This window comes from Symphalangus syndactylus, chromosome 12, assembly GCF_028878055.3.
Source record: "Symphalangus syndactylus isolate Jambi chromosome 12, NHGRI_mSymSyn1-v2.1_pri, whole genome shotgun sequence".
NCBI classification, from domain to species: domain Eukaryota; kingdom Metazoa; phylum Chordata; class Mammalia; order Primates; family Hylobatidae; genus Symphalangus; species Symphalangus syndactylus.
Window position 1 is genome coordinate 136,336,000 of NC_072441.2, and position 23,765 is coordinate 136,359,764.

Consider the following 23,765-nt stretch of genomic DNA (forward strand, 5'->3'; position numbering starts at 1 on the left):
AGAGAGGGTAGGGACTTCACAGGGTGACCACCCCACCCCAGGATGGGGCCTCCTGGTTCCTTGTTGGCCCTCCCAGCTGCCCTTACTGCTCTTGCTACTTATTTGCAGTTCCAGACCAGCCTGTGCCTCTCCCGGCACCTTTGCCTTTGCACATGCAGTTCTCTGCCTAGAATGCCCTCCCTGCTCCAGCTGTCAGTGGCTGTCAGACTTTTGAATTTCATGGATCAGTTAAAAACTTCAGAAGAAAGTTTGGGGAATGATCGAAGGTTGCCAAGTTTTCATTTCATTAGTAAAGATATTTAAAATATAACTACCATCCTCTAACCACCATCGTTTCATAAAAAGGACACTTTAATACCAACAAAGTAGGAAGGACATAATCTCAGGATAAAGAGTAATCCTTTACATTGAACACATTTAGCTTTATATAAAACCCATTATGTTGTCCTTTTCCTCATTTCATCCCATGAACCACTGGAAACTTTGTCACAGATCAGTGTTTCAAACCACGGAGTCCTCAGCTCACATTGGGCCTCCTCTAGGAAGCCTACTCCACAGCCTCACCCCGTCACCCCCGGCTCCCCCCAGCACCGGTCACTGTCTGCGAGACTCTGTTGCACTCTGCACATATAGCCACAATCATTATTGTTTACTGAGGGCCCACCCGGTTAAGCGCTGCCAGGTGCTTAACACGGATTATCCCATTTTATCCTCATAACCCTGAAAGGTGAACATTTTACAGATGAGAAACCATAAGTGGCTTCCCCCAATCCTGCAACCCCTGCTGGAGGCATGATTGCTGGAGGGTGGTGGAAAGACTCTCAAAGACAGATCTGGCTGCTAATCCAGGCTCTCCACCCCTACTTGTATGATTTGGGCAAGTCCTTTCACCAATCTGGGTCTCAGTTTTATCATCCATGAAGTAGCTACTTGGCAACATTGTCCTGAAGGAGTGCATGTAAATCTCCCAAGACAGCGTCTGGCACATAGAAGACACTGGAAAATGGGGGTTAGGCCCCCTCCCACATTCCCCGTTCTCCCCTCCCCAAGCCCAGTGACTTTCTCTACACCTCATTCTTCCAATTGTCCATCTCCCTACCTCTCTTTCTCAGGCTCCTGTGTTAAACTCTATTACTCCTCCTGTCCCCTCTTCTAAAAGTGGGAGTGGCCCAGGGAACAAGCCTTGGCTCTCTTCTCTCTTCTATCTAGTCTCCCTCACCAGCTGAGCTCATTCTGCCCCATGGCTTTAACTTTCTTTCTCTTTCTTTCTTTCATTTCTTTCTTTTTTTGAGATGGAGTCTCGCTCTGTCACCAAGGCTGGAGTGCAGTGGAGCAATCTCGGCTCACTGCAAGCTCTGCCTCCCAGGTTCACGCCATTCTCCTGCCTCAGCCTCCCGAGTAGCTGGGACTACAGGCGCCTGCCACCACGCCCGGCTAATTTTTTGTATTTTTTAGTAGAGACGGGGTTTCACCATGTTAGCCAGGATGGCCTCGATCTCCTGACCTCATGATCCGCCCGCCTCGGCCTCCCAAAGTGCTGGGATTACAATCGTGAGCCACCGTGCCTGGCCTCTTTCTTTCTTTCTTTCTTTCTTTCTTTCTTTCTTTCTTTCTTTCTTTCTTTCTTTCTTTCTTTCTCTTTCCTTCTTTCTCTTTCTTTCTTTCTCTCTTTCTTTCTTTCTTTCTTTCTTTCTTTCTTTCTTTCTTTCTTTCCTTCCTTCTTTCTCTTTCTTTCTTTCTTTCTTTTTCTTTCTGTCCTTCTTTTCTTTTCTTTCGTGAGACAGGGTCTTATTCTGTCACCCAGGCTGGAATACAGTCATGGCTCACTGCAGCCTCAACTTCCCAGCTTAAGCATTCACCCCACCTCAGCTTCTCAAGCAGCCTGGACTACAGGCTGTGCCACCATAGCTGACTAATTTCTATGTTTTGTAGAGATGGGGTCTCACTATGTTGCCCTGGCTGGTCTCAAACTCCAGGGCTCAAATGATCAGCCTCAGCCTCCCAAAGTGCTGGGATTACAGGCATGGGCCACTGCACCTGGCACCTTCTTGGCTCTGAATATCATCTACACATTGACTTTAAAATATAAATCTCCAGTGCTGATCTCTTCCCAGGATCCAAACCTATATATTCAACTGCCTCCTTGACACCTCTCCATATGGCCTCATGGGTCTCCCAAACTTAGTACATATGAAACAGAGACTTGATTCCTCTCGTCCCATACCATTCCTCTACCAGTTGTTCCATCTCAGTAAGTCACACCATCATGGCCTAGTTGCTCAAGTTGACCAGCATGGTGACACCCCATCTCAACTAAAAACATAGTGGGCATGGTGGGGCACACCTGTAGTCCCAACTACCTGGAGGCTGAGGCAGGAGAATCACTTGAACCCAGCAGGTGGAGTTTGCAGTGGGCTGAGATCATACCTCTGCACTCCAGTTTCGGTGACAGAGTGAGATTCCATCTCAAAAAAAAAGAAGAAGAAGAAGGAGAAGGAGAAGGAGAAGAAGAGGAAGAGGAAGAGGAAGAAGAAGAAGAAGAAGAGGAAGAGGAAGAAGAAAGAAGAAAGAAGAAGAAGAAGAAGAAGAAGAAGAAGAAGAAGAAGAAGAAGAAGAAGAAGAAGAAGAAGAAGAAGAAGAAGAAGAAGGGCACTTTCAAAGTGAAGTTGTAAGAAGCTTTGAAGCTTCTTCCCAGGTCTCTTGCAATACTCATACTTGGAGACCCAAGCTGCTCTGTAGGAAATCCAACCACCCTGAGGCCGCCATGCTGTGAGGGAACCTAAGCTCACCGAGAGGCCACCCAGAGAGGAGAGAAAGATGCCTAGTCAGCCTCCAATTGTTACATATCGGACACCCTTGAGTCACCCAGACTGAGGCCCCAGACATCGTGGGGCATAGATTAGCCATCTCCACTGTGGTCTGTCCAAATTCCTGACCCCAGAATCATGAGATATAATAACAACAAATTATTGTTTTAAGCCACTACTTTTCAGCATAGTTAGCTATGGAGAACTAAATAACCAGCAGGAGGATTACTCTGGGCTCGTAAAATTAATTGGGGTATGTTCTCTCATATATTTTCTGAGAGTTTGTGTATGATTGGTATCATTTAGTCCTTAAATATTTGATAGAATTTACCAGTGAAACCATCTGGGTGGGAAATTTTTATATTATAAATTCAATTTCTTTAATAGATATCGTTTTCCAGATTTTCTATTTTCTCTTATGGAATAATCTTCATAAATGCCAATAAATTATATCACTCCCCTTATGAAAGCCCTCAATGGCTTCTCTTTGCACAAAAAATAAAACCAAAGTCCCTTCCACAACCTATAAGGCTCTTTATGATATAGCTCCTACCTACTTTTCTGATCTCACCTGGAATCACATTTCTAATGTTTACAGGGCTGCTTCCTTAATATCAGTTATCCATTCATCCATTCATTCAGTTTGTTAGTTATTAAGTTAGTTAGTTAGAGATGGAGTCTTGCTCTGTCACCCAGGCTGGAATGCAGTTGCACAATCATAGCTCACTGCAGCCTCAAACTCCTGGGCTCAAGCAATCCTCCTGCCTCAGCCTCCCAAAATGCTGGGACTTGATATCATTTACATTTCAGTCCAGGTGTCATCTCTTTAGGGAAGTCTTTTAGGCCAAATCAAAATTACCCCCTCAATTGATCTGTTTCATATTATCTATTTAAAACATTTTATTTCACTTATTATTATCTGACTGTATCTTTATTCTTAGTTAATTCATCTATTATCGCTATGTGTTCACCACACCTTTTAGAATTTCAGGTCCACGTAGGCAGGGACCTTGCTGGTCTTACTCATGGCTGTATGCTAGGAGCCTAAAACATATGGCCATAGAAGGCGGTAACTACATATTTGCTGAATTGTTGGCTTGTTGTGCTCGCCCCCAGCCCTGTGCTCTTCTGTGATTAGTCCCCAGACATGGCTAGCATCAGGTAAAGGAACGGGTAGTTTCCAGTGGCCACACCTCCACAGTTTTTTTTTTTCTCCTACCAGCGTCTGACTCCAGCCTGGCTCTCTTTCCCATCACCAGCAGTCAGGAGGCATCTTCAAGGCCATTTAGGAGAAGGGATCCAAGTGTAGCACCTGGACACAAAGCTGTGGCTACTCATTCTAGTTCAGAAGCCTCTGAGTCCATGAGTGTCTTTGAATAAATCACTTCCCCTCTGTCTCTCACCTGACACATTGTAGATGCTCAATCATTCTCCAGTAAAGATCACTTTACTGTGGGATGGACCCACATTTATATAGTTCTAACTTACCCCAATACCCTTGTTATAGATGAGGAAACTGAGGCACAGAGAGGCTAAGTAGCTCCACCAATGCCACAGAGTAAAAAACTGGAAGTGCTGGAGCTCATAGATCTCCCCCTCAATTTATGATCCCACCAACAAGGGCATCAATTTCAGAAATTAACAGCTGCAAATGATGGCATCAAACTGGACACCCCAGCAGCCCTCCAAAGTGCATCTCCAATTCAGGTTTATCTTCATTAAGCAAGTAATTCATTACCAGGCAGTAAGCATTCACATCAGAGTGAGAATATTAAAAAAGTAATTATATTTTCTCACAGTGCAGCTTTCTGGGTAAATTGTATGCAAATTGCTGTCTAAATCAGGCTGGCAGATCCGGGGCAGATCTCGGCACCATTTTGGGGAATATTTGGGAGGTTGGACTAGTCACTCTCTGCCCACTTTAGTGAGTGTCCAGCACAGAGTCTGCCATTGAGACAGAGAAGGTTTAAAAATAATAGCCTCTATTATTTCTTAACTCCATCAAGCCTTGGTTTCCCCATCTGTAAAACAGGGCTCCTCCTAGGACTCAATAAGGGAGTGGAGAGGACAGTCTCCAGCACAGGACCTGCCTAGTATGGACGTGGGAGGCAGATGACTCGGGAAATGGCAAGACAACTTCAAGGAAGAACACAGGGTTGTATCAATGAAGCACTGATACCTAGGGGCCCAGAGAGAAGGTTAGGATAGCTGCTGGGGTAGGGCAGGGGGTGCTGGGGTAGGGCAGTGGGCGCTGGTGAGGGACCAGGAGGCCTGGCTTTCTTCTCATCCTGGCTCAGCCACTAAGTCATGTGTGACCCTAAGTCCTCTGGGCTATGCTTAATGCCCAGCCATCTTTAACAATGATAACAATCACCCACCACGTGCACAGAACCATCATTCCTCCCAGGTCACACTGACCTCTAACCTGTAGGAACTAGAAGGCCCATGCTTGAAAAGGGGGGCTTGAAGAGCAAAGGCATCAATCTTCTCAGTTTACTGATGGGAAAAAGAAGCCCAGAGAAAGGCATCAGTGACTCAGAGTCACACGCCAGGTAAGTGATGGAGTCAGAACCAGAAACCCAGGCCAGAGCAGCTCCAACTTGCACTGTCAGTACCTATCTTGCAATGGGCACTTACGGCCTGTGTTGGAAGCTGTTGCACATGTTGGAACATGTTGCACATGTGGCTTTATCTCAGGGTTAGGAAGTGACTCCGGGCTTGGGTCTGAGAGAGGTTATTTCCCAACTGAACCTTAGTTTCTCCACTTGTCAAATGAGGCAGTTGGGAGAGACATCTCTATGGACCCCTCCCATGAGACTTACTAGGTAGGATTTTTAATCACATCCTTTCCCTTCCCCCAGGGCAAAAACTCTGAGGAGAGCCAGGACTGCCCAGAGAACTAGGGGCAGAAGCACTGGGCCTGGCTGAGGGCATCTTTGTGCCAGTTCCCAGCCTACTTTTCCCACACACTGGCCACCAGCTGGCGGTGATGGTTTAGGAAGATGCACAGTGCCCCCTTGTGATGGGGGCCACCTGCTACAGAGCTCCAACAGCCCAGGTCACAGGGCGAAGGCTACCCCAGAGACCGTCTCCAACAGGCCCACACAAAGGTACAGTTCCGGCACACAGAGCTGTTGGGGACTGTGGCTACATCTGGAGCTATAGTCACTAAAAGTCCAGCCAGGCGTGGTGGCTCACACCTGTAATCCCAGCACTTTGGGAGGTGGGCGGATCACCTGAGGTCGGGAGTTCAAGACCAGCCTGACCAACATGGAGAAACCCCATCTTTACTAAAAATACAAAATTAGCTGGGCTTGATGGCACATGCCTGTAATCCCAGCTACTCAGGAGGCTGAGGCAGGAGAATCGCTTGAAGCCAGGAGGCGGAGGTTGCACTGAGCCGAGATTGCACCACTGCACTCCAGCCTAGACAACAAGAGTGAAACTCCGTCTCAAAAAAAAAAAAAAAAAAAAGTCCAGCTCAATTCAGACTCACACTTGGGTTGGTACACACAGCTACACCCGTGGGACATGCAGATAGCAACAGGTGTCCACACCATCCTGGACAGATATGGCTATACCTGACCACATGTTGACACACAGACACCACGACACCCAGCCACAGTTAAGCCTTGGGTAGTCACCCAGCAGCGGTGCACCACAGACACTGCATTACCCCATCACACCCAGACACAGGCCCCTCTGGAAGAACAGGTGCCTCCTCTCTGACCCAGCTCTTGCTCACAAACCTTCACCTGTGCAGACCGTCAGTTCCTCATGCATGGGGCTACTAAAACAGTCTTCCTGCTACCCGGGGACAGTCAGTTCCCAGGCTGCACACAGAAGCACCTGCTTCTGTGCGTGTCCAGACACACGTTGCGGCTGCTTCTATGTCGGGGAGGCCCTTCTGTTCTCCTGCCTTGCTCAAGCATCGCTTTCGAGCATCCAGTCCTGAAGGGGATTTTAGAGACCAATCAAGGCACAGCTCCTGCCTTCTCCCCACCTTGACATCTCTGAGACACAGCCCCAGAAGCAAGCAACCTCAGGCCTCACCAGTCAGGCCTCCTCCCACACCCTTCTCTGAGGCTGGGTTCGGGTGGGTTTAGGAATGAGCATGGGCTTGTGGAGCTTTCTTCAGGCTGTGAAAACTTCCCAGGCATTGGGAGTTTCCTTTCTGACTGGCCTTTCTTTAACATCTTTCCAGAAGAAATGCAAGGCTGCCCTGGAAGCCTTCCCTGACCATGCCTGGTAACACTGGCCCCTGGGTACAGCCATGGTCAAGTTTGACCCAGGAGTCAGAAGCACCAGGTCGAAATCCTGGCTCCTATTCTAATTTCCTGGGTGACCCTGGGCCCATCTAGTCTTTTTTCTGGGCCTCAATTTCTTCTTCTGCTCCATGGGGGTGGGGCGGGAGGATAGCACTGAACTGAGCTTGAAAGGACCCTCCAGTCTTATATTTCCCAAGCTGTGCTTTCCCCAAAGACCAGGACTGGTGACTGAGGCAGCCAGAGCCAGACCCCACTCCCTGGTCATCTGCTCTAATGCTTTCCCCCAACCCTGGGCTGCTGACCGCAGACACCCCTGGCAAAGGCAGAGCAGAGCAGTGGAAGGTGCAGTGTCATCGGAATCAGAGATAGCTGCGGGCACGCCGTGCTGCTTGAGGGCAGGGTCTGGACCTGCAGCTTCTTCAGCAGGGCCTGGTGTGCAGGCGTCACTTAACAAACATTTGCTATATTGAAACCAATTCACTCCTTCCTAGCTGTGTAGTCTTGGGCAGGCAATTTCGTGTCTCTGAGCTTCACTGTCCTCCAGTGTAAGAGGGAGATACCAGCTCACCCCCGGTTATCCATAGTCATGAAGATCCCTCAAGACGCTGCATCCCTCCAGAAGGCACTGCTCTCCACCCAGCGGGAGCCCCACCAACAGGTCTCTCTTCCTCCTTCCCCTTCAAGCCTGTGTTCTCACTTGGCTGGCAGAGGAGTGGGACTCCCTAGAGCCCACCGGCCTTGGGGAAGAAGAGCTTGCCACAGGAACGGATGGGAAAGCAGACAGAGGAGGGTCATGCGTGCCAGCATCCTGGAAATGAGCTTGGCCGGGTGGCAGCAGCCTGCTTCTCACTCTTGCCACACCAAAGGCCCCATAAGGCTCTGAGCAGGCAGCTGGGGTGGGAGGAAAAGAGGGAGGCAAACCCCTTCACCCACAGATACATGCAATCCTAGCCCCAGAGGTAGGGAGTCACCAAGTGTCCACCAAGGAAAAGGATCCCCTCTGTAGCAACCCCTCAGTCCTTCCCAGAGACATTTGCTCAGTGCCTTTTAAAGCTGTGCATTCCCTGGCCAGGGAGCCCTCTCTCTGCTGAGCTAAGCCTGCTCCCAGGCTGCCTGAGTACATCTGCTCCTTCTGCTCACGACAGCCCAGGACATGCAGACCAGCCGGGTGTCCTGCCCTGGCCTCCACCTCCTAGTCCTCTGCAGGCCAGACAGCAGTGCAGCTGTTACTTCTACCACAGGGGTCTGAATCCTCTCACCCGCTCTGACATGTCCCTGTGTATCTAGGCACATGCACACAGGTACACACACATGCACTCCTAAGGGGCCCCCAGGATCCAGTCCGTCCCGGAAGGGCGCAGCCACCCTCCCCTGCACAGGGGCTGTTCCCCCTCCTCTCCTGAGTCTCCACTGCTGCAGGACTGCCTTGGAAGACAGAGAGCAGGAGAAGGTAGGGGGCCCTGGAAGGACACGTCTCCCACTGAGAGCCCTTCCTCTTCCCCACCCCCTGCCTTCTGCCACTTTCCTATGTCAGGGCCATGCTGATGACACCAGAGAATCCATCAAATGCCACCCCCATGTCAGGTCATGTCACAACATAATTAAAGCATTAGATCTTTGTGATGAAGCCGTTGCCATCAATTCTGAGAGTGACTGATCCAATCTACAGAAAGGGAAAATTTCTCTCCGCCCGCCACAACTGCCGCAGCTGGCTTCCCCTCCCTGAGAAGGGAGACGGCGGTGCTTGTTCTATTTAGGGCTCCAGACCTCAGTCTGGGAGGGAGGAACTGAGCAATGTTGGGGGAGGGCCGGCCTTGGGGTGTGAGCCTGTCCTGCCTCTGGGCCACTGGGGAACAGCAGTGCCTGGAGGCCTGGGACTCCTTCAAGCCCAGCCACCGAGTCACTCTGTGACTTTGGGAAAGGCCCTCCCCACCTCTGGATTTCAGTGACCTCTTCTGTAAATGAAAAATGAGGAAGGGGAGGTTTGAAGGGTGGGAGGAAGGTGACTTGGTCTTTAATGACCATGGAGGTCAAAGCAGCAGGAGCATGGGGCCAGGTGGCTCAGGTTCTGATCCCAAGTAACTGTGCAGCTGTGGTCAAGTGAGTTCTCTTTTCTCCTTCCCCTCACCGACAGGAGGGGAAATTATTCCTGCCTCACAGGGATCTGGGGGAAATTAAAGGAGACAGGGAATGTGAAGGCCTAACAGAAAAGAAATACCCCACCCTCTTGGCATCCCCAGCGCCATGACCTTCAGCTCCTGGCAGGCTCTTGAGCCCAAGATATTGGCCAAGGGCCTGGAGATTTAGGCCTGGCTTTTTTTTTTCCTTGGGACTACTAAGTGTGGACACAAAAATACTGGATCTGCAGTGACAGAGGACAGATAGAAGAGATATCACAGGCAGGAACAGAAGAGTTGTCTGTGTCACTTCTGAGCTGATGTCACCATCAGGAGGTCTAGTGTAGTAGGAACAGGAGCCAGGCCTATGGGAATGAGAGGTCAGGGCTGACCCAGGAGAAAGGGAAAAGGACTGGGTCAAGACCGTCAGTCTGTGGCTGGCACAGCAGGTGAGAACAGGGCAAGTGGCAGAGCCTCCAATCTGAGGCTGTTGGGGGGAGGTGAAGACAAAGGCAGAAGCAGGGAGACAAGAGTGGGGCCATGGCAGTGACCCAGACAAGAGATGATAGTGGCTTGGACTGAGTTTCCTGAGGAGTTGAGAGATAACTCCAAGGTCTTGGGTGAGAGTCACTGAAGAGTTACCATTTATGGAGCTGCCACTTGTCAAGTTTGAGTCGACTGTGGGATAAGAAGGTTAGAGGTGGGAATCCAGGGTTTGGTTAAAGTCTGAGATACCTTACAGCCATCCAGGTGGAAATGAGCAAACCATTGGATGCGCAGTCTGGAGCTCAGGGCAGAGGTGTGTGCTGAAGAAATGCACCTGAGACTTGACAGTCACCGGCAGAGACAGAGTCCCTGAACCATGAGCTTGGAGGAGATCCCTTGGGAAGTGAGGGTAGGCCAAGAGAAGAGGGATAAGGACTGAACCTGTGGCACTGACTGCAACATTAAGAAGGAGGGGAGCTGAGGAGAAACCAACAGTAGAGGCTGAGAGGGCTTGGTCAGGAAGGGAAGAGAAAAACCAGGCCAGTGTGGTGCCCTAGTTGAAAGGGTTCAGGGAGGAAGTGATCATCTGCCTTAAGGATAATGATAGCTCAGGTAAGATGAAGATTTATAACTGGCTGATAATGATGATGAGTAAATACATGTTGCATGAAAAAACAGAATAAACTGAAAATCCATCAACAGAACTGGGGTGTTAGACGGAGTCTGGAGTGGGACCTGGCCACGTGGGTAGAGAATAAGGTGATCCCAGTTCAGCAACAGCCAAGGAGCCTTGGAGTCCAGCATCCAGGGCCAGGTTGGATCCCCTAACCCCCTCCAGCCTCAGGCCAGGCAGGATCAGTCCTGGGAACTAGGGAGGAGACCCACCGCTGGTGAGTCAGGCAATGATGGCTGTAGAGGGAGGTGGGCCTCAGAGGCCAGTGGAGCCTGAAGGTTGAGTCTAGACCACAGATTCAGAGTCAAGAGGCAGAGTTTAGATGTCACAAAGCCTGCTCAGATGTGTTCTGTGCCAGGTACTGTGAGAAGCATAGAAGGGAGACTCCAAAGGCATAAAACAAGGTCTTTTCCAGAGGGACTTCCGTCTAATGGGGGAAAGACACAGAGGTTGGGAAGTGGAGCACAGAATAATAATATATGCCATCCTTGTACGATTCCTTTAATTGCCCTGACAAGCTCTTGGATGCCAGATCCTACCAGGCCCCATGGAAAGAAAATCACCTTACGTCCGAAGGGCTCTTCCTGGCCATCTAGGTTTTAAGTCTCTGGTTTCTGACCTCACTTCTTAATTCTCCTGTTTCTGGCCTGATCTTCTGGACATGATCCTTGGAATCCACTTAAGTGCTGACACTTTAAGGCAGTCATTCAGTCCTTCACACAGGCCCCTAAAGGTGGGCTCCACCCTCCAACCAAGCTCCTGGCCAGCATGCTGGACACCCACAGCTTGTTCTGAACCTGCCCCCATTCCAGTCCTATCCTGGTCCTGCTTCCATGGTAAGAGTGTATGGCAGACACACCCGACAGCAGTAGCGTCACTTAAGCATACCCGGAGAATTACCCCGTGTGGGAGACATACCCGAATGTGTATTTGGAGTTCTGAACTAAGGAATCCAGGAGTGGCCAACCCAGTGATTCATTTTTATCTATGAGGAACATCTAAACTCCCAGCCTGTCCCATGGAATGCGGGCCCTACAGGGTATCCGGGCCCTTTGTTTTGGGTTAAATGAAGGTGGCCAGGTGGAGGTTGTTAGGGGGAGGGTGCTAAGGGAAGGTGCTATATAAACTGCATGCTTTTCACAGGCGGTGTGGTTCTCCATCCAGCCCACCCCACCAGCCTGCTCTGCGTGTAAGTTCCCACTAATTAAACCCCATGTCTTGTTGGCTGGCTCTGAGTCTCTTCCTTGGCCTCTTGAACCTGGCACCATCCCTACTGGATTTAACAAGGGTCTGGCATAACAACTAGATGTCTCATGATCCTGGCTTTCTGGGCCACAGAACAAGCTCCTCCACTTCAGGCAACCTCAGCCAATGGATCCCACTCTAGGCAGCTCCTTCAGGCTCAATCTCCAGCCCCCAAATCTGCACCATAGTTGAATCTGGGCTCCTATGCCTTTGGGTCTGCTCTGCCAGGAGCAGGTTCTCCTTCCTGGCCACTTGGCCTCTCTACTCAGCTCTGGGCCCCTCCCACTCCCATCCCCTTGAGCAGCACTCCCACCCAGCCTGACCCAGCCCCAAGGCTGGAAGACAGATGGGCTGTGTTCTAGCAGTGCAGGGTGCGGAGGGGGTGGGCAATGGCTGTGACAGCACAGAAGGCAGAAGAATTGATTCTAGCTCAGGGGCTCTGAGGCTACTTCCTGAACACAGTGCATTTAGGCTGGTGGGGGCTGGGGACTGGGGGTAGGGGGGTTGGACAAATGCAGATGTCATTGTTGGGGACACAGGAAGCCATCCTGGAGAAGGGGTGAGCATGGGCAAAGGCACAAGGTGCGAGGGAGACGTCTGCTTGGGAAATGGAGTAGTGAGAAGACTCTCAGGGAGGAGATGGTGCCCAGGGAGAAAAGGCTGGAAAGGAGGTAGGTTACAGCCACCAGCTACATCCTGGAGGCTGCCAAGTGTGGCTTTAAGCAAGAAGCTCCCACCTCCTCCCACTGCCACAGCCAGCCCTGAGATGGACCAGATGCCTAGCAAAGAGCTTTTAAGCTGCCCAAGTCTGGTGTTCCTGGCTCAGTGACCCAGTGCCTTCCCTCCAGGAGATACCTCAGTCAGTCTCTGAAGGCCCTTCCAGGTCCCTCAGGTTAAGACAAAGTCTGAGTCTCTGAATAATTTACTGTGGCCTGCATCTCCCTCTTAGCCTAGAGCAAGGGTCATGGAGGTTTGGGAAAAAAAATGGAATCATCACCTTAAAGATGATCTTGGAAGAGATATCACGTAAGGGAGAGAAGCAGAAGGCCGGGTCTCCTGGCTTCTGTCTAGAGAATTGGGCTGGAGGAAGGGAGTCACTGATGGGACGGGGTTGAGGAAGAGGACACACAGACCTCAGGACACAGAATCGGGACTGGGACAGATCTCCAGGGCATCCAGGTCACTCCTGTACAATGCAGGAGTCCCTTCTCATCCTCTTTACCAAGTGACTGTCCAGCATCCATGTGCACACCTCCATTGACGGGGCAGTCACTCTCTTGAAGTTGGCCATCTTATTCTTGGACAGCTCTGCGTTCTCCTAGGTCTAAATCTGCAGTTCCAATCAAGTTCAGAGCTCTGTGCTCTTAGGCTCCACAGAGACGATTCCATTTCCCCCTTTACACTACAGCCTTGCAGAGATTGGAGAATGGTGACCTTGATGCCTGCCCTCTGAGGATTTTCTTTTTTATGAGGCTGCTGAACCAGCTCGGGGCCCATCCATCGGGCTCATAGTCAAGTCTCGCATCTTGGGTCACCACCTGGAGGGTGTGTGCAGAGTGGTGTCTGTGCCTGTATGCCTATATGTATTTGGGTCTTGCACTCCATGCACACTTGTGGCTGGGGAGTCGCAGGTGTGCAAACTAACTCTGTATCTTGGTGTAGGAAAAGCATGACTTCATATGAGCCTGGGCTGTGGCCATGTGTGATTATTTTTGAAGGTGACTGTGCGTAGGTAAGAGCGCGCATGACAGTCTGTGAGTGAAGGGCTGTGTGTATATGACAAACGGTCATCACAAGTGTGAGTGTGCAAGTGTGATTTTGCACACGAAGGACTTGCCGTACGTGGATATGACCAGCCAGGTATGTGTGCGTTTTTGACACTGGTTAGATTGTCTCTGAGTGTCTGGTTGTGACTGTGTGTGAAGAGTATATGTGTGACAGATTGTAATTTAATGCATATGTGAGACTGTGTGTGTCACAGATTGCAATTTAATGCATATGTGAGACTGTGTGTGTCACAGATTGCAATTTAATGCATATGTGAGACTGTGTGTGTCACAGATTGTAATTTAATGCATATGTGAGACTGTGTGTGTCACAGATTGTAATTTAATGCATATGTGAGACTGTGTGTGTGACAGATTGTAATTTAATGCGCGTGTGAGACTGGTTGAGGCCGTGAGTGTGTGAGAGACTGTTTGCATGCGTGACTGTGCACCGGTGTGTGAGGATGTGATTGTGTGTATGTGCTTGGATATATCGGTGTAGCTGTGTGTCGGCTAATGGCTGTGTGTGCTTCTGAGGCTCCGTGTGTGTGATGATGCAATGCATGATTGAGAATCCTGTGTGTGTGTGTGTGTGCGTGTGTTTATGAATGGCAGCAGTTAAGTGCAAATGAAGGTGCCTGTGCTTGGAGGTGGAGGTGGGAAGGGCGAGGACGGTGCAGGATAAAAAGGGGACTTGCTCGAAAAGGTCTCCCCAACCCCATTTTAATCAGAAACAGAGCAGCTGTTAGTCTGAATAGACACTGCACAACGGCAGACGTCTTAATCTCTTCTGCATTGTGATTCACTCGGCGAAGCCCTATTACTCAGCTTTTGATAGGAGCTTACTTGTCTCAAGTGTTTTCATTATTGCCCTAATACTATCTATTAACATACTGGAGGGAGCTCGCTGCTGTCTGGAGCTGGCATCACTGGGCTTTTAAAGATTATGGGCCTTGCAAATACATAACATTTTACTGCCTTGCAGACGTAATTCATTTGGGGTGGGGGGTAGCTCACGTAAATAGATAGGTAAATAGATAACCGAGTGGGAGAGAGAGGGCGCTGGAGGGAGAAAGAGAATCTAGGATTCAAACACGGCTGGCGTCTCTAGCTCAAATAATCGCCTTTTGGGAGGAGGGGCCAGACAGACATCTGTCTCACTGGGGGCAATTCTAGCCTCAAGTCCTTCAACCCTGAGTATCCTGGGGTGGAGGCACAGCCTGATCCCACTCGAGAAGTAAGATCCTGGGCTTCTCTAAGGGGTGCTCAGAAGTGCAAATTGGAGCAAGATGCAGGGAAGATCATGGGATCAGGAGTCCGGGGGCCCATGTTCCAACCCCAGTTCTGCAGCTGAGTTGCTGGATGACCTTTGTTCCCATCGCTTAACTGCAACACAAGAGTCTGAACTAGATGATCTAAAAAGCCAGCTCCAAAAGTTCTCAGTTCTGGTCCCAGCAGGTGCTTGAATCACAATGATCAGGTTTAGCTCCATCAAACTGGAATCCTGAGGAAGAAATGGCTGAAGCTATGGTGTTTCCAACATCTCAGAACTGGCAAAAAGGAAAAGAGTCATCTAGTCTAACCACCACCTCCCTTTAGCATTCCTGTCGTGTGAGAGCAGGCCTATAGTGACAGGAATCTCACTGCTTTCTTTTCCTTTTTACAACATATATTTCCTTGAAATAACAAAGACATAAAACGAATACATTCATATAAGCCCTCCATCCCAAACTAGAAATTGCAGCATCTGTCAATCAGAAAATTTTAAGGACTTTCTAGAAGATAAAAAGCAGAGAGAATCAAATTTACGGAGGAAAACAGAATGGTTAAATCAGCACAGAAGAAATTGGCTAAAGAGATGTAAACTGTTCTCTTCAACAGAACCTTGGAGAAACTCCAGGTACAGGGAAGAAGGAGCAGGCCACAGCATGACCATCAGGTAAGGACTACTGAATAAGCCAATGGGCCAGCTAGCCTCTTCCTCTCCCAACATACATGGAATGCCTGGCTCTGGCTTTTATCTCTGATCTTGAAGCCTGGTGAATTGCGTTCTGAGCAAAATGGAAGATCACCTTAGGAGGTGTAGTAAATGGTTATACTGGTGGCAATGAACCACATCTTAGTATTCACAGCCTTGTGGAGTCCCCTACACATTGATCTTGCAATCAGCAATTTCACTTGCTTTGGTCAACAGGCCCTTAGCAAGCATAATGTAAGCAGAGGCTGGATAAGCACGTGCACACTGGAGCTTGTCTTCTTGGGACCCGGCCATCGTCTGTAAGGAAGCCCACCCTAGCCTCCTGGAGGCTAAAAAGCCATGTGGAAAAAGAGGCCACCTAGTGGAGAAACTAGGTTCTTCAGCAGACGGCCAGCACTAAGGCCCCAAACACGCGTGTGAAGCCTTCTTGGGCCTTTCCACCCAATCCAGCCGCCAGCTGAATGCAGCACCATGAGTAGGCAAGCCAATGCCACGTGGAACAGAAGAACAAGCCCAGGAAACTCATCAAATCAAAAGAAGTAATAAATTATTGTTGTTTTAAGGCACTAAGTTATGGAGAATTCTGCTATGTAGCACTAGGCAGCTGATAATAGGAGGGATGACTATCTGGGTGTTGAGGCCAGAGAAGCAGAACTGAGCTAAATTCCTGCAATGGATGCGAGAAAAGGGGGAAAAAGCAAAGCCAATGACACAGTGCTGCTCAGGACCTCACACGCAGAGTAAAGTCTGCCTGACTTTGGCAATCGAGAGGCCTGCCTGTGTGCTGTTCCCTCATTCTTCCTCCCACTCTCTCTGGCACAGAGCTGCAGGCAGCCTCCCTTCAAGGAAAAGACCCATCCTGGAAGCAAGTCTACACAACTAGGAAAGAAACTGACGCCAGTCTCTTAAATACATTCGTCCACCTAGTTTTTAATTTATAAATCTGAATGACCACCATGGATCACTAGATATTGGAAGCAAATCAAGAATATGAGAAAGACCAAGATGAAAAACCAGAATGATTCATCCTGAAGGAAATGGAGATAATGTGGGAGACAGAAGGGAACTTTAAAGGAGTTCTAGGTCATATCCTCCCAGAGACCCAAAAGAAATTTGCTTTAATAAAATAAGAGTAGATTGTTATGGAAAAGAAGCTATCAAATTTTAATCCTTGAAAATTAAAAACATGAAGACAAAGTCAAGGAAATCTCCTAGAAGGTAGAGTGAAATTACAAAGAAATACAAAATATGAGAAAATTAAAGACTTACTATTTGCCTTATAGGGGTTCTAGGCTGAGATAACAGACAGACTAGAGGTGATAAAGTAATTTAAAATATAATTTTTAAAGTATATTGCAGAGCTAGAGAAAGATCTGAGTCCTCAAACTATAAAAAGACCCACCAAATGCTAAGCAGAAAACACTGAAAAGACGCACATCCTGGTGACATTTCTAAATTACAAAATAAAAACAAAATTCTCAATGCTTCTGCTTATTTTGAACCTACAACTCTATATCAGCCAAACTATCAAGCATGAAACCGAATCCAAGATATTTTCAGATAATAAAGGACAAAGAAAATTTACTATCCATGCACTGCTTCTGAAAAAATAATTACGTACTGCAGGAAAACAAAAAAGAAATCCGAGAAACAGAATTTCATAGGGTTACAAAAATTTGAAAGAAACCAGTAAATATCTAAAAGTCTGAATAATATGTGAAAATGGATCCATAAAACCTCGTACAGTGTTTAAGAAATGATTTCTTTTAAAAGTATAGGGATAAAATAAAATAACATTTGTAACTAAAGTTTCAACAAAGTATGAGCAGTAGGAGGAGATTTAAGACACTATTGGAAGAAAAACGCTTAAATAACTTTATTTAAAATGTAAGACACTAGAAAAATAAAATACTATCATGGCATACTATTAGTGTAATAGTGTAATGTGTATGTCATACAAATATATAATTTGCCATCAAATGGAGAAAAACAGAAATAAAGAAAATTTGATCAATCAAACAAAAAGCAGAGGAATCATTCAAACATATCAGAGATTGTAATAAAAGTTAATGGATTCAACTCTCCTATTAAACTACAGAGACTCTCAGTATTGGGGAAGAACACTCACCAACATCCATAAGTAAATGTGTATATGCTCAGGTCCACACACAATGCAGATATTTCTTAAAGTCACATTTAAAACAATACGATACAAAATGATTAAAAGAATGAAAAATGAGGCCGAGCGTGGTGGCTCACGCACTTTGGGAGGCCAAGGCAGGCGGATCACGAGGTCAAGAGTTTGAGACCAGCCTGACCAACATGGTGAAACCCCATCTCTACTAAAAATACAAAAATTAGCCAGGCGTGGTGGCGTGCACCTGTAATCCCAGCTACTCAGGAGGCTGAGGCAGGAGAATCGCTTGAACCCAGGAGGTGGAGGTTGCAGTGAGGCAAGATTGCACCACTGCACTCCAGCTTGGGTGACAGAGTGAGACTCCGTCTCCAGAAAAAAAAAAATGAGAAATGAATATATGCTAACAAAATATAATGAAGGCATAGAAATATTAATCTCAGATTAAATAGAATCAAAACAAAAACCCTACATGGAACAAAGGAGACTTTATAAAACGTACAATCTACCAAGAAGTTATGACAATGAAGTGAGTTTCATAGTAAACAATGGAGTATTAAAATATAGAGACAAACAGCTTTAGAACAACAAAGAGAAAGTGAAACTTGCAGTGATACTTGATTTTTACAATATACCTCCCCAGAAATTGATAGATCAAGTAAACAATAAGTGAAATGATAGGATAATTTGAATACAATAATTTAAAATTTTGGTGTGAGATTTATATAACAATGTACCAAAGATACACCTTTACACATTCCTTTCTAATATCTATGGCACATTTACAAAAATGGACAATTCATTAAAACTGACTACAAGTAAAATCTTAATTCCAAAAAGTGAAAAACATATGGACTGCATTTTCTGACTACAATGTAAAAAGCTAGAATCGATGACAAAAGAGTAGCAAACAAATATGACAACAACTTGGAAATTTATAAACACTATTCTGTATAACTCTTGGGTTAAAGAGAAACTCAGAATTAAAACAACAGATTATTTTATAAATGAATGCTACTGACAGCACCCTGTGATGAAACCAATTGTCAAGGCCAATGCAGTATTTGTAGAAAATGTATAGCCTTGAACACATGTATTAGAAAACAGGAAAGAGGAATTGAATCCAAGCAGCTGGGAAAAAGAAAGCTAGAAGGAAAAAAACTACAGAAAGAAGGAATTAATTGAGAGAAAAGCAAAATTAATGAAACAAGAAACAAATGTAGACTTGGTAAATAAAACCAAATGCTGGCTCTTTCATTTAGTCATTCCCCTTATGGCTCATGAAGAGGTAAAAGTACTAATAACCATTTTTAAAAAATCAGATCAGCAAAGATCTACTTCTAAAAATGATATCAGTCCCAGAATGGACTTAAGGGCGAGTTGTATCAAACCTTCTAGGAACAAATACATTCTGTTATTTAAATTGTTACTGAGCTTAAAACAAAGGCAGAAAACTTCCCAATCCTTCTGCTGGGCTAGCACAACTGTAGTAGGCATCTGTTGTTTTTGCTCCTCAGTGTTCATTCAGCCTTCGAGTAACCACACCCTGATTTTCCTTGGAGGGAACCCACTGTACCCCACTCTGTGTCTATGTATTTCCAGGGAATCTGACACCACCCCTAATTCCAGAACTGGGCCCACAACCCTCAGCAAGCTTTGTTTTTCCCCACCACTGTGAATGATTCAGAGAGGGGCATGTAATCCAACCAAGGGCAATGAAACCCAAGAGGTTTTTCAGTGACTTCGGGAAAAAAAGTTGCTCTTGAAACCAAGGCAGTAGATCCTGGAATAGCCATCTGCCTGCCTTGTGTAGTCTGAGACTAAAGTGGACATAAAGGGAAAGCAGAACCAAGAGATGGAGAGAAAAATGAGCATTGATTACAGCTTTTGAGCCCTGACTGCAACCATGCCTGAAGTACACTTTCCCCCATACCCTTCAGCTCCATGAACCAATGTTTAAATCAGCCAGGATTGTCATTTTCAATTGAAGCCACTAACCCTGACATACCAATGTGGAACAAAGATAACACACACGAGAAAGTATAGCCCAATCAAAATTACATAAATATATGACCCATAAATAAAATGGTAGCAAAGTTAATTTAGCTATACATTATAAAACCAATACATCGTGAGCAAATAGGTGTTTATCCCAAGAATTTAGCATAGATCTTAACATTACAAACAAAATTTTATTTTTAAAATTTACTATAGTGATACATTAAAGAGAGAATACTAAATTGTCTTCTCCATAGATGATTTAAAAATTGTAATAAGCTTCCTTAGCCAGATAAAGGATCCAGAGATGGTCAGCTTTATGAGTCTACTTGGCTAAACTATAGTCCCAGTTATTCAATCAAATACTAACCTAGGTGTGGTGAGAATATTTTATAGCTGTAAGTGAAGTTCATAATCAGGTGACTTTAATTAAGTGAGATTATCTTAGACAATCTGGGTGTGCCTGATTCAATCAGGTGAAAGCCTTTATGAGCAGTATTGAGACTTTCCAGAAGAAATTCGACCTCTGGACTACATCTACAGCTCAGGACTTTCCTGACCACCTGCCCTGTAAGTTTTGGACATGCCTGTTGACCCTCCTCAATCATATAAACCAATTCTTGAAATAAATCTCTTAATATGTATGTCCTAGTGGTTGTTTGTCTGGTAGGACCCCAACTGATACAGGTCTATAACTGCAGCAAAACATACATATCTGTGAGCCCCAGAAAGCAAGCATTCCTTCTCAGGTGGGGACAAGACAAGATGTCCACTATGCCCAGCATTTTGAAGGGATGGTATATTAGTCCATTCTCACACTACTATAAAGACATACCTGAGACTGGATAATATATAAAGAAAAGATGCTTATTGGCTCATGGTTCTGCAGGCTGTACAGGCATCAGCTACTTGAAAGGCCTCAGGAAACTTCCAATCATGGCGGGACGGGAAGAGGAAGCAGGCATGCTCTTCACATGGCTGTCAGGAGAGACAGCGGGCAAAGAGGGAAGTACTACCCACTTTCAAACAACCAGATCTCGTGACAACTTACAATCAAGAGAAGAGCAATGGGGAAATCTGCCCCCAAGATCCAGTCACCTCCTACCAGCTCCCTCCCCCAACACTGAGGATTACAATTCAACATGAGACTTGGGTGGTGATATGGTTTGGCTGTGTCCCCACTCAAATCTCATCTTGAATTGCAGTTCCCATAATCCCCACATGTCGTGGGAGGGAGCTCGTAAGAGGTAATTGAATCATGGGGATGGTTACACCTATGCTGTTCTCATGATAGTGAGTGAATTCTCACAAAATTTGATGGTTTTATAAGGGGCTTTCCCCTCCTTGCTTAGCACTTCTTCTTGCTGCCATGTGAAGAAGGATGTGTTTGCTTCCCCTTCTGCCACGATTGTAAGTTTCCTGAGGCCTCCCCAGCCACGTGGAACTGTGAGTCAATTAAACCTCTTTTCTTTATAAATTACCCAGTCTTGGGTATGTCTTTATTAGTAGCATGAGAATGGACTAATGCCTGGCTAATACAGGTGGGGATACAGAGTCAAACCATATCAGATGGTCAGGGAGTGTTTTACTTGGAAGATACAGTAGCCTGAATAATGTGCCTCCAAACCCCAAGATGTCCATATCCTAATCCCCAGAGCCTATGAATATGTTGCCCAACATGGCAAAAGAAACTCTGCTGGTATGAGGAAGTTAAGAATCTCGAGGGGAAAGATGACCCTGGATTATCCAACTAGACTCCATGCAATCACAAGAGTCCTTACAAGGGAAAGGAAGGAGGCAGGAGAGTCAGGATCAGAGTGATGTGGCCATGAGCCAAGGAATGTGGGTGGCCTCTGGAAACTGGAAAAGGCACAAAAATGGATACTACCCTAGAGCCCCCAGAAGGAATGCAGCCTTGTCAACCCAATTTGGACTTCAGATCTCTGAAATGATAAAATCATAAATCTGTGTTGTTTTAAGCCACTAAACTTGTGGTAATTTGCTACAGCCGCAGTTGGAAACAAATACAGAAGGTAATATTTGAACGAAGACCTGAGGGAAGAGCAGGTGCAAGATAAGCAAGTGTCTGGGAGAATCGGGTTTCAGATGGAGAGAAAAGCAAGAGCAAAGGCCCCGTGGTAAGAATGCTAGAGGAACAGCAAAAGGTCAAAGTGCTCTGAGTAGCAGGGCCAGGGAGAGGGACCAGGAGATGGGTCAGCAAGGAGTGATGGGGATGAGGCCAGCCCACGGTGAGCCTGGTAAGTGATTGTGAGGGCTTTGGCTTTTACGCTGGACAAGACACCAAGCCTTTTGAGAGCCTAGAGCAGAGCAGTGCACAATTTGACTTACATTTTAAAAGCACCACTGTCTGCTGTGGGTGACCGGGGTGAATTCACTATAAAGCTAATGAAGCCCAAATCCCAGAACTCTATGCTTGCACGGATCCCTTCCAAGACCCCAGTCATGCAATCAGGTGGTCATATGTTTTGTAAAATTTACAAAAGTAAGATATCTTAGCCACAATTAGTTAAGACCACTTGATCTCTTTCTTGACTTTTCTACCATATCTTCTCTCGGTGCTGGAGTGGGTACAGATATTTTTGGGATCCACTTAGAAAAAATTGAGCTGGGGATACCTTTAGTTGGAGTTTACTGAGATATATTTGTGTGTTTCACAGCTCTTTCCATGTTATTGGAAGTTATTACCAGCTGTCCTGGAGCAAGATTGGCTTCCAGGAACCCTCCCACGGCCCACTCTATCGACATACCCAGGATATTGATGTGAGAGCTTTAATAGAGTGTTGTCAGCCCACAGAAGTTTTTAAATTAGTAGTCACCGCACAAGAAAACTTGAAAAGCCCAGAAATCTTACCGCTCATATATAAAAGAACCTTGATAGAGCTTTTTCAGGTTTGACAATTCTAAAAATTTATCCAACTTTACCATTAACAAATTGTGAAAGTAGAGGAAACTTTTCTAAGCTATTAATAATAATTTAAAAAATGAACTTTAATCAACTACAGTAGAGGAAACTTTTATATTCTTTCTATTAAAAAATGTATTACAGGCCAGGCATGGTGGCTCACATCTATAATCCCAGCACTTTGGGAGGCCGAGGTGGGTGTATCACCTGAGATCAGGAGTTAGAGATCAGCCTGGCTAATATGGCAAAACCCCGTCTCTATTAAAAATACAAAAATTAGCCAGGTGTGGTGGCACATGCCTGTAATCCCATCTACTCTGGAGGCTGAGGCAGGAGAATCACTTGAACCAGGGAGATAGGGATTGCAGTGAGCCGAGGTCGCATCACTGCACTCCAGCGTGGGCAACAGAATAAGACTCTGTCTCAAAAAAAAAAAAAGGATTACAAATCATGTCATACAAACAAGTGATGAAAGAATATGAAGGCAAAAAATAATAAGGGAAGAAGTAATATAGCAATACATCAAGCAAATAATAAATTAAAAAGACTATGTTCTTTTTTCCAGATTAGGTAAGATATTTGTGGTATTGCCTGCTTTTAAAAATGTTGTGATTTTCTGTGATTTCTTTTTCATCTTAAATAGATATTTACTTTCATACCTAATTTACTGTTTTTCATTTTTTAATTATTAGTGAGGGCCATAAAAAATTGCATGTGCTTAAGGCCTCACAAGACCTGAATCCCCTGGGGAAGAGCATTCTATGGCTGGTGTTGGATGCTAGTCCTTGGCGTCTTTGTTTGGATCCATTTCTTACCCTTCTCTTGCTCTATGGCAGGAACTGACCCTGTGGCCTGTTTCCAGGGATCCTGTGTCCACTGCCTTTTGACAGCATCTGGCCAATGAGAGGCCAAAGTAGATGAGAGGGCTGGGAGAAGGGAGTCTTGGCTCTTCCTTCCTCCTTTCTGCAGCTTAGGAGGCATCCCTGGCCTCTGCTTGCTGCCTCCAGCTCCTGTTAAATAGGCCTGCCTGGGTTTCAGCTTCTTTCAGAGTCTCTCTGGCCCCTGGGTGTGGGTAACGCCACCTTTTCCTGTCATCTCTACAGCCTAGGGGGGTGGTCACCACTTCCTGCTGTTGGTGATCGCTGGGCGGCCTCCCCTCCCCTGTTTGGCATCTCAGCAATTCTGTCACCTTGTAACCAGTTTCCAGTACTGCATCCCTTCATGGAATGGCTTCTGTTTTCCTGGGTGGCTCCTGACTGAAAGAAGGAGGTAAGATAGAAATGGGGAGACCCGTTAGGGGGTGAATGTAACCATCCAGAAGAGAAATGAAGGCGGCTTGCCCCAGAGTAACAGCTGTGGAGGTGATAAGA